The following is a 15,848-nucleotide window of genomic DNA, read 5'->3' as shown; positions in this document are numbered from 1 at the left end:
CTGAACTCCAAATAGAGAATATGTGATTAACCCCACTGAACCGACAAAATAAGGTTTGGCTATGTAGGAGTACTGCGATAAAACGTGGCAGGGAACTTGACCCCTATTATTTGGGGAAATCTCTGCAAAATACAGACTCTTTGGTGGGGTTTCTTTAGGGCTATCGGGCCTTAAGCAAAAAGATGTGGAACTCTGTTGATTAGTTTCAAGTCTCTCAGTCTTCCCCGTGCTTTCAATATTGTTAAGATGCTACACAGCTTTATTGGAATACACATTTATGCAAATATTTGCTCTGGGAGAAGCAACTACACAACAGGAATATCCTTCCAACAGACTGCTCTCCTCTCTTGGGCTAACTCCCAACTTTTCTCTCGCACAACGACCAGCTCAGGATCGGAGCCCTCGCTCTGCTCCTTGCATAGCCCAAGCACATCCCAGCAACCTGAGCCTCTGTATCCAAATGTTTAGGTCTCCAGAGTTATTCTCCTGCCCTTCAAGCAGCCATTGCAAAGTCCATTGGCCAGGCATTGACTGACTGATGCAACACGCATTTCTACCTTCTCCTTACTCGGATTCTGTAGCTGCAGATGTGAGTCCTCACGCTCTCCCCAGCCCTGTACCAGGCTCCCCCAGTGCCCATCGCTCCCTGCGCTTCCACGGCAAAAATCTTCTTGGCAAATGGTGCGAAGCGTTGGCAGCAGGCCTCCAGCAGACAAATGCAAATAGTCCATTTTCTTTAGAAATTGTTTAGTTATGTATGTCTAAGATGTAATGAAACATCTGAGAAACCATAATAGCAAACAAAATATATGTCAAAATTTTATACAGGGTTTTCTTATGGTTTTTATGCAATAAGACAGGTATACAGATCCACTGGCACAAAGCAGAATTGGACCAAACTACATTTCACCTTTAACTTGTGAAAGTCATCACTTTTACTAAGATGAAGGATTTAGGTCCATTTAGGCTATAATTGCTTAGATAGAAGTGTATGTGTAAGAAACACGGTGTGGGGAGGGAACTGCAAAGGTAAATGTATAATCAAAACCACATCTAATGCAAGGTGCTACTTCTAAGACGCAGGGTGATTGTCAAAGTCTGCAAGCATTGAGGTAAATTTTTTTTTTTTTCTGAGAAGAAGATGGTCTGAAGAATACCTTTCAGCACAAATTTGCCTGACATCTCTAGGATTTGAGACTGATACTAGCAAAAGCTATGTCTCCACATGTATAAATTAGGATTGGGAAACGACCAAGAGTTGGGTAGTCAAGAGCAGGCACGATAACACTCAAACATACTTCTTAAAGAATCTTTCCACCTGGGTGGATTTTTTTTCCATTTCTCCAGGCTAGAGAAGCAGGAGGATGGTGCTATATGATGTCTCTGGCCTCCAAGATCAGGCAGGATACAATAATCAGAAAACCTACAAGAGCTGGAGCTCAGCGTGGGCAGGACATTGCAATGAGGGACGCACACATCAGCACTTACAGCAACGGGATTCATCTTACAGTGAGAAAGACGTTGAAAACAAGGGTCATGCAGGCCACAGAACGGCAGGAGTAGTAATTTGGAGAAATTCCTGAGCTATAAATACAGATATCCCACACTGACTCCCTGGCATCCGATGACACAATTTCAGGACTCACTGAGAGGGGCTGGGCTGCCTCCTCCTCAGTCGCTGCTAGGCATGTCCTTAGACACCAAAGCCCAAACCAAAAGAGCCACCTCAGCACCCAACTCCCAACTGCTTCAGGGATTTTAGAAAGGGGTATGTACGGGGGTAGAAGCCCTAAGAAGATCAAGAGAATGCCAGGAAAACTACATGTATTTGGATATACATCTTGCACGCTTACTAATCCAGCTGCAAAAAATACAACACATCTGTCTACTTTCTCTTCCTCCCATCGCGTGTGCACCTCCAGCACTGCAAGAGGAATTGCTGTCACTCAAGGCAAACGGCTAACCAAACCAGATTTGAATGAACTATTGCCAAAAGGCATCAGTTTGGGGGGGTATAAAAATCAAAGACGCGGCCGGGCTCAGCAGTGACACTGGTCACTTGCCAGAGGTTCTCCTGATCCAAGCAGCATTGCTCCCAGGGTGTGCCCTGCCAAGCAGAGCTCGGTTTTGCCAGAGCATGGTGTCTTACGGACGAAGACATGCTCAGGAGCACTGGGCAATAAAACAACTGCTGTCATCTCATTTTGAAATGAAAGCTGTGAGGAAACTTTAAATAGAGACATATGCTGAAAATGCTATTGACGGTCGAAGGGAGCGGAATGAGAGATGGGTCATAAAGTGCCACTTGCTACATTCCTTGTCCCGGGTGTAAAATACTGGCTTACGAATTCTGGGTTGGTGGTGGCACAGAAGGGGTTCATTTATCTCGAGCAAAAGGATGAAGGAAAATGAGTGAAATATGATTATGCTCCAAAGAACCCAGATTAAATTTTGATAGTGGTATGCTTTGCGATTTGAGTGAGTGGAAATTATTACAGCTATCTCCAGACCCTCACACATTTTGTGCTGCTAAAAAAACTCTACAAATTCTTTCCCAAAATAGATACTTCAGTAAGGTTACAAACCCTGAGGGCTTTCACATTGCAAGCTCTTGTCTGGTTTCATCAAGAAAAGTTGCAGGTCATGCGAGCTGGTATACGCTCCATACAGCTGCAAGAATGACCACCTCTGTGGAGACACAATCCTGACCACTTCCACGGCTCGCTCCAGAGCTGAAATGGGACAATGCTTCACCAGTAACATGGACCAACAGATAAAGGGACTGGTCAAGTCACCACTGAGACGGTGGCAAACCAGCAATTTCTGTGGCTCACAACTCTATTTTATCCCGAGCAGTGATATGGATCTAGCCTTCCACTCTGCTCTTCTCTTGTGTGTTTATCTTCCTTTCTCTCCTTCACCCTCTGTCTCACAGCTGCCCTCCACAGCATTTTTATATATGAAAAACACACATATGGGACATTTAGCTCACAGCTAGCAGTTCCCATATATCCCAAAAGAGGTATCAGGCCTATGGGACAATGTACTACAACCAATACATCAAGACCACATCTGATTTATATCACACAAGCAGGCGCACTCTCTTACAAAAGCACTGGGTTGGAGAAAAAAAGCCACATTCCCATGTTCTTCTTCTCAGGCTCTGAACCCCACACACCCTTCTCTTCTCCTGCGGCTGCCGAAACTAATGAAAGCTGCACTCATCAGACATTATTTCTTGACTTCCCTGGTGTTTGGGATCGGGATGCAACGCTCAGCACTGACTCTCACCACAATTAACTCTCTGCTGCTCATGTTTCTCCTGATTTTTTAGTGACAGTCTGGGTCAACAGGTCAAATAACAAGCAAAGGTAATCCGAGTTGAAAGTTAACAAGTATCCTGGCCTCTTATAATACCATCATTAATAAATCATATTCATTTTTTATTTCCTATTAGAAAAAAAAATATGCAGCTTGTAGAACTACACAGAGTTCCCAAAACACAGATCCAACATAAGACTACCTTGCATATTGCTTTGGATAAAGCATCTTCATCCTTCCTAAATTATATGGTTTAATAACAACTAAATGTCATACTCTGCTACAGTGACTATCTGTGAAAGTTCCTATGAAATTTCATGAACCGTGACCTATAAAATGTAGCAGGAAGCTGGCCAGAGTGACAGAGACCGTAAGATTTTATTAAACATTGTGTCTGTGATTGGTATATATCCTTATCTGCCACTCTATTGCTTGCGAATAAGGGAAAAAAAAAAAGAAGTATTGATTATTTCATACCCTGTCATCTGACAGTCATTGTTTCTACCCTTCTTATCAGTGGACTCCTTGGCAGAGAGTGAATGGCTTTATGGGGCAGGCATAAACCAGCTTTGTGGAAGCTTCCAGGAGGCAAGTCCCAAACAGGAGGCACAGAGTCGGGAACTCTCCATCACCACCTGCTTTGAATTATTTGGCTTTTTATTAGGGCATGGTGAAAACTTTCACAGCAATTTTATCATCTACCCTACCTCTCTTTTTATACAATGCCTTGTAATGTGCAGGCATAAAAATTTACGTGCTGTTTCTTTCTGCTCTATATTGAAAGGGGAGAGTAATGGTAAAATCCTGAATAACATAAATGTCATTTTGGTGATGCTGAGTGAGAAAGGGTATTTTTTTTTATTAGTTTGAGAAGCAACTCAGTTTAACAAGGAGTGACAAATGATGGTGTTAGTGTTCGGGGAAGAGCCCAGCATTGCTGCTATGTGATCACCAAGGTTCCTCTCTGCCTTGTGGTTAGCACCGTGGCTACCCATGCAGGTAAAAACTAGCTTTTTTTTTGCTTTCCTTTTTAACACTTGTGAGTTTTATTTTTTTTGCTTTTTTAAATTGTATGGCTGGTAGCAGGGAGATTCAGTCAACAGAATAAGAAAAAGCAGCCAACCTCAGCAGAGACACGCAATTGCTGCGGTAAATACCTGGAAGCGGCATTGGCTGCACCAATCTGGACTGCTCACGCGTAGAACAGGGTAATTTCCAGCGGTGTCTGCCATCCACGGGCAGCTCTATTAGCTCAGGCTGGGCTCGCACCACAGCTTAACCTGGTCAGCAACCACGGCGGTGATAACACGTACTCACTGCGGCCCTGCATGCCAGCATGCTTTGTTCTTCACAAACAATAAACTCAGCCTCACACTCCTGTGCGCTTTCTTGGTTCCCCTGGCATTTCTGAACATAGAGGCAAATTTGCTGTTTATTGAGGTCTTGCTAAGAGTTTTAGGGACACCGGTGTTGGGGAACACAGAGAGCTCCAGATGTCTGTCGGCCACCACCGGCACCGGTGGGTTTCTCCCCATGCTTTTTCCTGCACCTCCATCCCTTTTCAGGAGAAAAACTGTTGGCAAGGTTTGTCTCTGCATGGCAGGTAAGCCTTTACTTTTTTACTAAAAATAAACTGAGGTTATGTTTGGCAGTGTCCTGTGGGAGAGAATTACCTTCGGAGACCGCTCATGTCAGATGGCTGAAACACCTGATTATCGTTGCTTGTATTATTGATTGCTGTGCTCTGCATCACTTCCAGATATGTGCAAGTTATTACACAGCTCAATACATCCAAAGTTAGGGGGGGGAAAAAAGCAAATGCATGTGACCTGTTTTTTCTTCCCCTACTGGGAAGATTTCTGTGCTGTTCTTCTACCTCTGACTTGACATTAAATGTTTCCAGATTCCACAGATTTAAGGGAGGTCAGTACAGATACCCATCGTTGTCAGTTCTTCACAGCCCCAAACACCTACTTGCTCTAACAGGATCTGCCCCCCCCTTCTCCTCATTTTCTTCAGTTAATTTGTCATCTGACTAAAGACCCCAGTATCCAGCTGTGGATCAGCAGCAGTATTTTCCTAGGGAAGCCAGGAGAGCCTAAAAGCCCACCAGCAGCACCAGTCCTATCAAACTAAAGCTGGTTACACAGCACAGTCCAGAGCAACACCCACTCCAAGGCAAGGAGATGACGTGTGACAGATTCCTCCTCTGACATCAGACCTTGTTCTGAGACCTCACCTACGGACTCTAGTTTGTGCGGACAGTAGAGAAAACCAAGCCAACATCGTATTGCGCAGTGTATGTGATCATATCCCTCTAGGCATGGATATGCGCTTATGCTTTGAGTTGCACTGTGAGGTCTCATGTCCACAGCCGACATTTGTGTCCCTCTTCTTCTGCCTGCTTATCGACCTCAGATGTCTCTATCAGATGTCTTACTTGTAGTGTTTTCATTTAAAGGCGACAGGCACAGCGTAGCATAGCTGTGCTGAGACATCAGCGGGTGAAGGAAGGTGACCCCAGGCGCCTTGCACCACTGCGAGTCAGTATATTGCCCTCTCCAGGGAAGGGGGGAGATGCAGATGAAGCACAGCTAAAATCTTTGCAGCCAACTGGTGCACTAAAACAACATTATAAATTGCAAGACTAGCAAGCAGCTAACTCGCTGCTCCCTCCAGAAGCTCGTGACAGTCTGTGAGAAGACACCTCTGTGTAACCTCTGGCATTGCAGTAATCAGTCACAGGGAGACACGGAGCTGAACAAGCAAAGACCAGCTGTGGGAGTCACCCACTGGAAAATGACCTCTAGAAGCTCCTGTTAAAGTTGTATGAGGTAGGTAGTCACTTTTACTTCCTTCCACAGGTGTGAAGTCATTTGTGACAGCTATAGGAAAGTCAGGTGGCTGCTAACTTACCAAGGAATTATGTACAGGCAGAGGAAATTGCCTGCAGACCATTATGGTTAATGTAAAATTCAGCCCAAACCAAGCCCAGGCAAAGCTCAGGGCCCTTCTTTTCCAGTGGGAACTCCTGTTTTTGTGAGTTCCTCTGCAGGACTGCAGAAAATGTGGCAGAAGATGAGAAGAGGGGATACAATGAGGAGAGCGCAAGAACCAAGAGGACATCTCGCAGTTATGGCAATGAGCTGTGATGCAGCAGATCCTGACTTCATTCCCGGCAGAGTCACATGCCACGACAGCGTTAGGGATGTCTTCCACGAGCACGTTCCCACAGCACCTTTCCCTTCTCTCAGTTCCTCCCACACCGACCGAGCGCTCCCCGGAGCCAATACCATTAATTATGACGATTACTCGAAGAGACCTATGAAGCCGTCATTGAAGGCAAAATAAACTTACTCATTGACTTCAGTGGAAGTTAGGAGAAAATTCTTAGGAAGCGGGAAGAACAGGGCCAAATCTGGTTTTCCAATCAGTGTTTCAAATAAGTTACAACTGGCCAAAGCAACTAAATCTCGTACCTTGAAACAGATCCAAACTAGTGCTGGAATAACTTCTAAACAAATCCTTCAGCCAGAGCTTGAAGAAAACTCAGCTCAGGACTTACTGCATATTGCTGGAACTCCTTTGGGCAGGAGGCCTCTTTTTTCCAAAGCAAACTGCTAGTGAGTTTAGTCAAAGTACGATCACGTGTGGCACAACAAAACCAGGACTTCTGCGAAATAAGCCACCCCATGTGAGAGCACATCTTCACAGGGAAAAAGACTAGCAGACCTCTCGAGGAAATGATTATGAATCCCAACACTGTTACGACAGCACAACCATCACGTGCAGAATTCCTCTCTAGGGTAATAATTTCCCTTTCCATTGGGACAGCAGGGAAGAGGTGAAAATTCACCTTTCAGGCCTCCCAGCTCCCTGCTATGGAGCACTTCGGCACTGAAGCATTCTAAAAGAAGCCATGTGCTTCTCTTGAGCGTTTTTCTGCTTTTTTGCTCCAACACAAATGGTAAGGTTTCCCATCTTATCATCAACATATATTCCAAATGTGTCCCTTGAATTCTCCATCCTTTTTAGTCTAGCTTATTACCATAATTATGCCAAGTAGAAGGGAAAAGTCCCATCCTGCAGAAATCTGTGCTCACTCAGCAGTGGAAAAGAAGATTCTTGTACTCATAGGAACAAGTACTCCTACAATGCAGCAATTTAACAATAAAATCAGCACATAAATTCACTGTACATTTCAAGGAGTTTCAGAAACAGGTTTTATAAATTATGGTCTAATACTCCCGAATTATGACAGTCTTTTAATCACTGAATGAAGAATAAACACTTCTTTTTTTTCTAAACTACAAAGATCTTGGACGAAACACGCTCTGCAGCATCGCTCCTCTAAGTCACACCAAGGCTAAAGTGAACTCACTCATCTTTATATTGTTCGAAGAAGCTTCCAGGGAAAAGGAGGATTTTTTTTTTTTCCGATTTTAGCAGATCCCTGTTGTGTTCCGTACTTACATTCTGAAGTCAGTTTTTTCAGACTAATCCAGTATTTAGCAATTTCCCCTGATCAGCAACGAAGCTGGCAGCATGAAAACGAAAGTACCAGGACTCACGCAGCGTTTCTGAAGGTGAGCTCTTGAAAATGGGGCCAATTATTGGGTCAATTTTGTCTGATCTGAATGTGCCAAAACAACTCAGGGCCACTAATTAGAGCATAATACCAGGTCTGGTCAGAGAAATAAGGCTCGTGCAAACCCGCTCTGGTTTCAAACCCCTGTTCAAGGTCCACACCAACACTCGAGATACCAAACCCACAAGGACCAGTGGAGCGTGAGCCAGCAGGGCTGCGGCCGCTCTCGCAGGTCCCGTCCGTAAGGCACGATGGCTGGTCTCGTCTCAGCAGACTGATCCTCACACTACAGGGAAACTTGGTGGAGGTGCCTGTTGCACTGACCTTCTCCAAACCCACCGCCCCTGCATCACACACGCGCTGCTATGGCAACATCAGCCTCCGGAGGTAGGGTAATCACGATGCGAATCCGTATTTTCAGTCACTTCATTTACTCTCCTCTACTATTATCTCCTCTATTTCCAAAACCGGGAGAAAACAGGGTGATTTGGGAGGAATATTTTCAATGCACCTCAATTAATCACTTCTGAGCCTGGATTCAGCTAATATTAGGCATTTAACTGATGAGCCTGCATTTGGAAGATAATCACCCCGTGTTACCTCAACAGTCAGGGGAGAGAAAACGGCAACGGAGTCCACCCAGCACCCAAACCACTCCCTGGAAGTGCTTCTTCCCTGCTGCTGCGGAGCTCTTCCAAGGGGACTTAGGCATCTTTTCTGGATGCCTATGGATAACTGGGATAAACCTAAACTGTGCAACAGGATTCAAACAGAAAATAAATGGGTTGCTAGGCAAAAAAATAAACAGATGCCATGAAATAAAATGTGAAATAAAATCTAAAAATGTGATTCCAACTCTACCGCTGTAGAGTTGCTTCAGGGATTATATTAATGATTTCTTTTTTTTTTTTTTAATCAAGACTTATACCTCCAATAAGAGATAGAAGATTGGGCACATTCAATTTATTTGGACAGGTCGGTCAAAAGAAATTTGCTTTAAAATCAAATTCACTGTGTTCAGAGGAATCCATTGTTCCCTTGTGAAGAAGCTGCCCTCATGGCTAAGGAACCACAACAGAATGTTTATAGCTGTATTTGTCACAAAAATATATGATTTAGCTCTTCCACTATCAGAATATACTGAAAAATAATTTAAAGTGTCTTCCTGACTTATCTACAGTGTGTGTATGACATTGTTGTTAGCAAGGGAGGCTCTGGGGACAGCATAGAAATGAGAGAACTGAAAGCGCTGCTCCCAAAGAGGCTGAAATAAGTATCTTGCTTCTATTGCTTTTTGAACAATTGCCAGCAAATAATTATTCATAGAGGAAAATATATGGGTATGTTTAGGGTCCCTCGCCACCGCAAATGGTGGGCAAAGAATGAGATCAGATCTGTGGAGCGCATATACTGATTTCAAAGAGCTCCACCAACTCCCACTCACCCGGTACCTGGCCCCAGCGCGGAGCGGTAGGGAACGGAGGGCTTCTGCAGGGCGCCCGTGGCTGTTCGGCTGCGGTGGCCGTCACTGAGGCAGCTGCTGCAGCCGCTGTCAGTCGTGGTGTGCGGAGGAAACCCCGGCACGTGCCCACCGTGCCTTGTCGGGGGGGACGGATGCACAGCCAAAGCAACCAAGCCCCCATGGCTTGCCCTAACGCTCCGTGATGGGCTGCGACCTCCCAGGAGCAGCTACGGGGGACCGGAGGGTAAGCAGCAGCTTCACTCCTCGTCATCCTCTACTCTCCCCAAACTCCCAGAAGCAAAATATTTAGCAGCAGACCTAACGTACAGCCACCCAACTCACTTTGTACGTGCTCTCACACCTGTGCACGGCACACGCTACGCTGCGTGCGTGCTCACACACGTGAGCAACCTCTTAGGGGAAACTGAGGCACAAAGTCAGGCATCCACCGAGTCGCGCAAGAAAGCTGCCTTAAAGGAAGAGCTACCAAGGTTTATCTCCAGCACCTTGCTGTGTCACAGCACTGCAGCTAAGGAACTACACATATCCTGCTCCTAAGAAACAACAGGTTAATTTTAGCAACTTTCAAATGCCAACAATTCAGACTTCAGATACTCTCTCTTCTCCCCGTGGTTTGCATTCCTCTGCCTCCTTGCCAGGCGACGCATTATGTTTAATGCCCCTGTCTCCTTCACAACGTTTTAGTGCACATTTAAAAGTGTTCACTAGGATAAAAATAATGATCATTACGCAGCATGGGAACTAGGAGCTTGCTAGTCATCAATCCTAGCCCAGAAGCATCCTGCAAGACAGCGCTTCCTGATATAATTTCCAAAATTATCATCGTGGTAGTTTATACTTCTTGAGTAACCGGAAAACATTGAGATAATTTTCCTACTATTTACTTTTTGAGGAAAATAAAGGCAAAATCGCTTTTTTTCCTACCCAAAACTCATGCGTGGGGTGTTTTTAATTTCAAATTATTTATGGAGTGGGTGTTTACTGAGTCATAAGGGACTTCTGCCAGATGCCAAGACATTCTCTTGGAAGTCAGGAGTACAACATTATGTGCGTGAAAATCAGGCGGTTATGTGGAACAGCCAAGAATCACATGCAAAAATACATAAGTGGCATCAGCAAACTACAGCAGAGCAGACACAGCGCCTTTTTTTCAACACTTTTTCAGAGAGTCTTAAAAGTCACAGGAAAACGACTGTCCCTACTGCGCTTTGGCCTTTAGAGAGCACAGCTCTGTGTGTCACTTCATTACGGGGATATGCCTTATTTGGGGATATTTGCATTTCTTCTTTCTTCTGCTCCTTTCTAAGACACGACACCAGCAGGAACAAATTAAATGACTCGCAATCTGCATACTTACTTACTTACTTTATCTGCTGTGTGTAACTTCACCTCAGCTTTTTAATCTTTTTTACCAGCACCAAGATCACCTAAATAATGAAATTTATTATAATAAATACTAAGTGTCTCAGATCTGGATTTACTTTCTTGTGAACCTTCTGTCAGGCCCCGTGCATTTTGGGCTGCTCCTGGGCGCAGTTTTGCAGCAACAGCAGCAAGAGTAAGAAGCGATGCCCACTGCCTCCAGCCTGGCAGAAAGAGCATGGCCGGGCAGAGTGTGTGACTGCAGAATCACAGAATGGTTCGGGTTGGAAGGGACCTTATAGATCACTCAGTTCCAACCCCTCTGCCACAGGCAGGGACACCTTCCACCAGGTCAGGTTGCTCAAAGCCCCGTCCAACCTGGCCTTGAAAGTTTCCAGGGATGCGGCATCTCCCACCTCTCTGGGCAACATGTGTCAGGGTCTCACCAACCCCAGAGTGAAGGATTTCTTCCTTGTATCTAATCTAAACCTACTCTCTTTCAGCTTGAAGCCATTACCCCTTGTCCTATCACTCCACGCCCTTGTAAAAAGTCCCTCTCCAGCTCTCTCACAGGCCCCTTCAGGTACTGGAAGGCTGCTGTGAGGTCTCCCCGCAGCCTCCTCTTCCCCAGGCTGACCAGCCCCAGCTCTCCCAGCCTTTCCTCACAGCAGAGGGGTTCCAGCCCTCGGACCATTGCTGTGGCCCCGCTCCAACAGGTCCAGGTCTGTCCTGTGCTGAGGGCTCCAGAGCTGGACGCAGGACTCGCAGGGGGGTCTCAGCAGAGCACAGGGGCAGAACCCCCTCCCTCGCCCTGTGCCCATGCTGCTGGGGTTGCAGCCCAGGGCACGATTGGCCTTCCGGGCTGCCAGCGCTCATTGCCGGCTCATGTCAAGCTTCTTGTCAACCAGCACCCCCACGATGCCACCAATTTAAACACATATTCTCCAGTGGGTTTCTGCAAGCTCTGGCAGAAGGCCCTGGTTATGCTCCCTAGGAACTTTTCCAAGAAAACAAACAAGTTGCAGGAGGAGGATGCAGCTCGCGCCAGGAGCAGCTGCCCAGTCCCATGGGGCAGCCCTGACCGGCGCCCAGCACGCTTGTGTACAGATTGCAGCACATGGGGAGATGGTAGACAGGACCAGGCTAAATTAAAATAATGTTAAAATAATGAACTCAGTGAAATGTTTCTGATCAGCAAGCGCTGCTGGGTGAAGTGCACTGGTATGCTCCTCCACGCAGCCCTTTGCAGGCAGCCAGGCTCTCATCGGCAACCCAGCTCTCCATCGCGGTCCAGACCGGGCTCTGAGGGCAACTGAGACTTTTCTTACAGCTTTTTGGTCATTTTGGCAGCCCGTGCTTGTGACTGCCTGGATAAGACTTTTCTTTCTGAAAGAAGAACCACCGGGGGATAATGACACATAATTGCTAAGCACTGCACTTGGTTAGGGACCAAAAACGCTCACGGAGGAATTTTTATTCCTTAAAAGAACACAAAGCACAGAGCAAAAAATGCCGAGGCAAACATTTGTATTTCCTTTCGGCTGTCCTTTGGCTGAGCATCCAGACTGCCTGCAGCCACGAGATTTCTCTCCCTCTCTGCACCGAGGCTGCAGCTTTCCCTGGGACACGGCTGCGACGACGGGCAGGAGCTCCGCACCACCGTCACCTCCCACCCTGCCCACCCACCTCGATCCTAAACTAGATTTCTCTCTCTTGTTTTGGCTTTCATCACTGACCTCCTTGACAACTTTAGTGAATTTAATCCAAAAACACTCAGGGATATAGGGCAAAAGATATTTTTCCCAGGCTCCAGATAAAGAATGCAGTTTCAGGGAGCTTAAGTGGCTCAATGGAACGTTTTGGTGACCGGAGGAATTTTAGAGCCTTATGATAAATTTGGGATATTCATGTAAGAATAAAGTCACATCGCTAGCAGCAGTATCTTATTGACAAAACAGCTAGCAAGTTGCAAAGGTAATAAACAAGGAATTGAGATGGATTACTGGTGATATGCTTTTAAATGTGTTATTCAATGCCAGCTGTCAGATACGCTGTGAAGTCCTGAGATACTTGAGTAACTGCACCTATAAATATCTTTCTTGAATGGGCCTAGTAATGAGAGTAAGTACGCTAAGCATGGTCAGCGATCTTGTTATTGAGAGAGAGCTATTAATACAAATGTTATAGTTTATTAGTCTAATTGGTTATTTCAAGTCTGCCTGCTGACACTAAAAGAAATGTATAGTATATAACTATGGCTAAGTAGCATGGCTATTATCTCACTCCAGGTTTATAAAACACATCAAATTTTTTTCTTTCCGTTATTGGTGGGGCCTTAAAGACTTTAGCTGTCTTGGAAATCAGTGCAACACACTGTATATTTCTAGGAAATCCTCAAAAAATATCTAAAATCCCTAACATGCAGCACGGGATCAGCTCACAAGAAGACACTCCTAGGGGATATTGCTGCTTAATCGAACAATTTCTAAATTATGAAACGTCTGACAAAAATGTCTTTAATTAGTGTTCTAAGCTTCTGTAGGCTGTAGGACACATTCCTTAGAAAACCATGTTTCTTCCTCAAATGCTCAGATATTATGTCATAATGTTTATTTGCAACGTTTGTTACCAAACGCCAGCAGCAAATGCTGTGTATCAAAACGTTGCACGACTTTGTCAGAAGTCCCAGAGTTTGTTAAAATACAAGACACTGCCTAAGTACAGGACATTTCTCTTAAGTGAAAAACGATTTAAATATTTACTAGTAGTCAGCAATATCCTTTCCAAAATAAAACAGAAAAATCCCACAGTTCTTAAGAAGCGGCAGTGGAAGTCTTTGTAACTTTAAAGACCTTATTTAAGACTAAGCTTGAAAAGATCTGTTTGGGAGCTGAAAATCCTTTGTATGTAACTTAAGGGTAGTTTGAATTATTTTGGGCAGAATTTTAATTTCTGTGAAATGATGAAAGAACTATAGGAATATCTCAAATGGCAGACTCAACCAAAGGAAAACAAACATGAAAACACTAATTATATAGACACGGGAAGTATTTCTGCTACTCAAAAAAATAAACAGAAAGAAAACTGGGATTCAGCTGCAAACTCCTTAACAACCTGTATTTTCAAAGCTTACTGATGTGTCTAGGGCAAATATTTCAACACAAATATTGAAATTTATAGTAAAGCTATGGAAAGCCACAAAGAAAACCTGACTCAAACCTGTCCCTCATTCAGCATTTCTCTGATCTCAGCATTTTCCTTGTATCTCAGATTGGTCACCTCTTTCTATTCCTCTGCATTCCTTCTACAACATAGTGCTATCTCTTACACATCTACTACGAAACTGCAAGTTTGTGAAAGTCCTGCTAAAGGTCTGTGGTTTGTTTTTTTCTTCCCTTCTCGATTGCTGTCATGGGGGAAGAAAATCTTATGTAAGTGAATATAATAATAGCTTCGCTTGTTCAACACCAGACTAAGTATTTCTGGAGAAGCAATGGAAAGTAACATCAGTAAATCGAGAAAATAGCAGGGTATAAAATTCTTAATAGTGATTAATTTGCCTCTTTCAAGACAGCTCCCTGAATGACATGCAGGTAACTGAAACAAAACACATTAATTGCACTTGCAGAATTTAGTTCAGAGCCTCCGCCTTTGCCCGTTCTGAAGAAGTTGAAGTACCAAGGGTGTGCCAAAGAGGACCCCAGTCACCTTCAGCAGAACTCCTTGTCACCTATACACTGCTTTATTTACTGTGACATGAAAGACGACCCCCTGCTAATATAATTTTCTATTTTCGTCACCATAATTGGTGGGTCAAGATGATCAGATTCCAAACCTCTTCGGGCTGGTACAGGCCACAGCAGGTCTTGTGAATGGTGCGTGCCCAAGCTGGTCCTCTCGTAGACCACAGGCACACTGAGCCCATGGCCCCACAGGGCTCTCGGGCTCGCTGCGACCATGTCAGAAGACAGTGTCCCAGGGGCCCAGGCAAAGGGCTGGGAGATGGGTGGGAAGGGTGACATTGCCGGTCCAACGCATGTGCTGAGGTCAACAGTGCTCAGCACCTCCAACCCCTCCATTTTTCTCTAGACCTTGCCTGCAGACCACACCACCCTTGCCGAGGGAAATCCAGCTTGCTCCTCCAAACCCAGCACTGGTACACCTGCACGGCACTGCCCAGCGCCACGCAGACACCCGAGGCGGAGGAGCTGGCGGAGGCAGCACTAGAACTCCGGCAGTGCAGCACCCCACTGAGCTCTAAACAAAAAACTGCATCACACAATACACATTTACTCATATGAGCCTTCAGCTATTTCATTTCCTGCAGGTCTCTTGTCATCGTTTCATCACGTGCCCTCCTTTTCCAGCAAAACAACATTTAAAGAGGGGCTATGAAGAATAAACGCAGCCGTCGCCGAACAAGCAAGTCAGGTCTGTGGGGGTACCAGACTTTCAGAGGGATCCTGCAGCAGTTTCTCATTTACACTGAACGGACTGAACTCCGCTTTGCTACACCACTAAAAGTAACCGTTTTGCCTGCATAGCACCTACTTTTAATGATTCCCTTTTCTGCTGAATCTTACACTGTTATGTTCTAACTGTTATGTTGTTTGAGTAAGGCAGAGATTCCCATATCACTGAAAAATACAATTATGTTTACTTAACTTATGGATAACACAAACAACTTACTTATACATTGGCTTTTTAAATTCCCCTCTGGCTACTGACTTTGTGCATGATTAGTGTCTTGTTAAGCTCACTGTAAATCTTTCAAAAGGAGTCACTGCAATCCATAAGCTCTCCATGTTCTGGCTCCTAGCTGTATTTGGGCCTGGGTTCAAATATTTGTGTTCTTCAAGTTACACGGAACATCTTATCTGTCCCTGCAATCACTGAAGCAATTTTGGCATAAAGCTGCCTTTTATTTTGTGAACAAACAGAAAACCTTTGACAATCAGGTTCTCCTTCAGCTGACAGACGCAGACCCTGACTCACCGGTTAACGGCTGCGCGTGTTCACGTATTCGCCTCTGCAACGCGCTGACACCGTGCCCAACGGGAGCGTGTGCATGGCGGTGCTGAAACCGCCTTTCTC

The 15,848-nt window shown here is 45.1% G+C and overlaps 1 protein-coding gene across 9 annotated transcripts in view; it reads right to left on the bottom strand.

Annotated features, from left to right (window-relative positions):
* Positions 1-15,848, bottom strand: part of SGCD (sarcoglycan delta) — a 359,505-nt gene that overhangs the window by 84,809 nt on the left and 258,848 nt on the right. The window lies entirely within an intron of this gene.

Source organism: Opisthocomus hoazin, chromosome 22 (assembly GCF_030867145.1).
Source record: "Opisthocomus hoazin isolate bOpiHoa1 chromosome 22, bOpiHoa1.hap1, whole genome shotgun sequence".
NCBI lineage: Eukaryota > Metazoa > Chordata > Aves > Opisthocomiformes > Opisthocomidae > Opisthocomus > Opisthocomus hoazin.
Note: the sequence above shows the minus strand (reverse complement) of the source record. Positions and strands in the feature narration are given on the sequence as shown.